Here is a 3,821-nt window from a genome sequence, read left to right as displayed (position 1 = left end):
CACTCACCTCAGCCTCCCAAAGGCACGGGATTACAGGCTGAGCCACTGAGCCCAGCTATAGCCAGCTTTCTTAAAGTAACAACAAAGTTACAATGGCATCAGCAATTCTTAATTGTTATGTAAATGAGTTTGTACATGATTTGATTAAAGCCATATGAAAATTAAGAAACCAGTGAAAATGTACATAATTTCATACTCTGGGGATTAATTTACCCTGAAATCCCAATGCAAAATACCAACACACTAACACATACATAATATTAAAACAAAAAACATTCACACTAAATTGCCCACATCTAACATGATCAATGGAAAATAACAGTGCAGTTAACACCACAAAGTTTCTTTTACCAAAATTTATTCACTTATAAAAATCTCTTACATTCAAGTTTTGACTTCCTATGAACAACTTCACAATAACAATAGATGCTACTTATGAAAGGTTGACCAGAAGGCAATAAAGAACTGTCAAGAAAAGATCTGCTAACATTTTAGGAGAGCACTCTAGCGACACATAAGGAAAAATGTGGATACCCTTGTGATCCAAAAGTTCCACTTTTAGAAATTGATGCTACATAAATAAATAGACACAAAGATATTTGGACCAGGTGCAAGTAGTTCATGCCTATAATCCCAGCACTTTGGAGGATGAAGGCAGAAGAATGACCTGAGGCCAGGAGTTTGAGACCAACCTGGGCAATATAGCAAGACCACATCTCTATAAGAAAATAAAAACAGCCGGGCTCGGTGGCTCAGCCTGTAATCCCACGCCTTTGGGAGACTGAAGTGAGTGGATTGCCTGAGCCCACGGGTTCGAGACCCGCCTGGGCAGCGAGACCTCATTTCTACAATAAATCAAAAAATCAGCCAGGCGTGGTAGCGCATGCCTGTAATTCCGGCTACTTGGAAGGTTGAGGCGGAAGGATCGCTGGAGCCCAGCAGGCGAGGCTGCCGTGGCCAGGAGCGGCCACTGCACTCCAGTCTGGGTGACAGAGTGAGACTCCAACTCAAAAAAAACAAACAAAAAAAAAGATCTTTTTCAAGATATTATAGTTATTGTTTATAATAAGTAGAAACAACCAAAATGTCATTCAATAAGGATCAAATAATTATTGCATATCCTAAGATGGCATATCACAATATTGTTGCCATAAACAGTAAGTGAATATATATGTTTTTATACAAAAAAATAAATACCAAATTGTTAATTTTTTTTTTTTGAATTGGAGTCTCACTCTGTCGCCCAGGCTGGAGGGTAGAGGCACACTCCTGGTCACCTGAGCCTGCTGAGCTGAGGCAAGCCTTCTGCCTCAGCCTTCCAAGTAGCTGGAACAACAGGCACACACCACCACGCCTGGATAATTTTTTGATTTATTGTAGAGATGCGGTTTCACCAAGTTGTCCAGCCTGGTCTCAAACCAGAGGGCTCAGGCAGTCCTCTCACCTCAGCCTCCTAAAGTGCTGGGATTATAGGCGTGAGCTACCACATCCGGCCCCCAAATTGTTAATTACACTCTGAAAAGCGGGACTGTAGTTAGGAACTATCACTTTCCATTTTATATACCTTTTTACTGTTTAAATGTTTGATAGCGAGCTTTTTTGAGCTGGAGTCTCACTCTGTCGCCCAGGCTGGAGAACAGTGGCACAGTCGCCACAGCCTCGACCTGCTGGGCTCAGGGGATTCTTCCACCTCAGCCTTCCAAGTAGCTGGAACTACAGGCACGTGCCACCATGCCCGGCTAATTTTTTGATTTATTGTAGAGATGAGGTCTCACCAAGTTGCCCCGGCTGGTCTCGAACCTGTGGGCTCAGGCAATCCTCTCACCTCGGCCTCCCAAAGTGCTGGGATTATAGGCGTGAGCCACTGTGTCTGGCCTGATAGCAAGCTTTCATTTAAAAAAAATTTTTTTTCACTTTGGAAAAATGGGGAAACAATTCTCTGGCCCTCTGAATAACATTCTCTTGCTTCTTTCCACTAAATAGCAAAAAAGCATCAGTATGCTATAAAGAGAGAAAATAGTGGTACTTGAAAGAATAAATAATACATTCACAGGAACAAGAAGAGATTCTGAGAACTGGCCAAGGTCAAGTGATACTCATGAAGCTCCAATCAATGTACTCTATTGCTCTGTACCAGGTATCTCCTTTTGTCCTTTTGTGTGTGTTGTGGGAGGAGTGAAAATATAAAAGTAGACAATAAAGAAAAGAAAGTCAACTAAATGTAAAGTTACAATAAACAATGGATTCCGTTATCATGGTTATTTTAAGGTAAGAACATGTTTTATGTCACATATATCAAAAGAACCACTTGAAATTACCAGGTGACTGACACTATCCCAGTTCCACCTGGAACGAGGAAAAGGCTGGTTAGAAAGGACGGAATACCTGGGGCTCACAGCAGTGGTAAGGAGCTTCCACTTGGAGTTCTTCTATCAGTAAAGTAATAAGAGGCCTTCCTCGCTTGATTGACTTCTCATGATTTACTAGACCAATGCGGAAGGGAGTCATAGGCTAGCAAGCCCACCCAGCAGGCCCTGGAAGCTGACCTGCAATGCATTGGATGTTCAGTGTCACCTCAGACACTCCAGGCGACGGTGCTCCTTATCCTAACCCACCAGCACGAACCTCTTCATCCAATGAATGGAACATTTTATTTATGCGTATGTTCCTGCCTCAATTTCATTTTATTTCCCATTCAGAGTATATTAGTTTAGGTCCAGTTTAATGTGCTCAGAATTCCACTACTATTTCTTTTGTTTTTTTTTTGAGTTGGAGTCTTACTCTGTCGCCCAGACTGGAATGCAGTGGCCGCTCCTGGCCACCGCAGCCTCGATCTGCTGGGCTCCGGCGATCCTTCCGCCTTAGCCTTCAAAGTAGTTGGAACTACAGGCGCGCACTACCAAGCCCGGCTCATTTTTGATTTATTGTAGAGATGAGGTCTCACCAAGTTGCCCAGGTGGGTCTCGAACCTGTGGGCTCAGGCAAACCACTCACCTCAGCCTCCCAAGGCGCGGGATTACAGGCTGAGTTTTTTTTTCTTTTTTTGAGTTGGAGTCTCACTCTGTCGCCCAGTCTGGAGTGCAGTGTCACGCTCCCGACCACCGCAGCCTTGACCTGCTGGGCTCCAGCGATCCTTCCACCTCAGCCTTCCAAGTAGCCGGAACTACGGGTTTGCACTACCATGCCCAGCTAATTTTTGATTTATTGTAGAGACGAGATCTTGCCAAGTTGCCTGCGGGCTCAGGCAACCCACTCGCCTTGGTCTCCCAAAGTGCTGGGATTACAGGTTGAGCCACTGAGTCCGGCTACTATTTCCTTTAAGTGGCCATATGGTAGTAAAATCTGTGGTGATCTGGAAAAAATAAAAATAAAAAACCTTCTACCTCACTAACCTGAAAGCCCAGTTGTGCCTCACCAACCCAGATGCAATTCAATTATGGGGCCAGATACACAATTTTACAAAAGTGAATTCTTAAGAATTGAAACCACTGGGCTTGGTGGCTCACACCTGTCATCCCAGCACTTTGGGAGGTGGAAGTGAGAGGATTACCTGAACCCAGAGGTTCGAGACCAGCCTGGGCAATATGGTAAGACCTTGACTCTACCAAAAATTTTTTAAAATTAGCTGGATGTGGTGGCATATACCTGTAGTTCCAGATACTTGGAAGGTTGAGGTGGAAGGATTGTCCGAACTCAGCAGGTCAAGGCTGCGTGCCACTGCACTCCAACCTGGGTGGCAGAGTGAGAATCTGACTAAAAAAAAAATTGAAGCCAGGCTCGGTGGCTCAGCCTGTAATCCCGTGCCTTTGGGAGGCTGAGGT

The 3,821-nt window shown here is 44.4% G+C and overlaps 1 protein-coding gene across 1 annotated transcript in view; it reads right to left on the bottom strand.

Moving 5' to 3' along the window:
- The window catches only part of QSER1 (glutamine and serine rich 1), a 57,401-nt gene that overhangs the window by 51,375 nt on the left and 2,205 nt on the right, over window positions 1–3,821 (bottom strand). The window lies entirely within an intron of this gene.

Source organism: Carlito syrichta, unplaced genomic scaffold, assembly GCF_000164805.1.
Source record: "Carlito syrichta isolate Samal-C Ts95f unplaced genomic scaffold, Tarsius_syrichta-2.0.1 Scaffold312190, whole genome shotgun sequence".
NCBI classification, from domain to species: domain Eukaryota; kingdom Metazoa; phylum Chordata; class Mammalia; order Primates; family Tarsiidae; genus Carlito; species Carlito syrichta.
The sequence above is the reverse complement of the archived record's forward strand: the minus strand, read 5'-3'. Positions and strand labels throughout refer to the sequence as shown.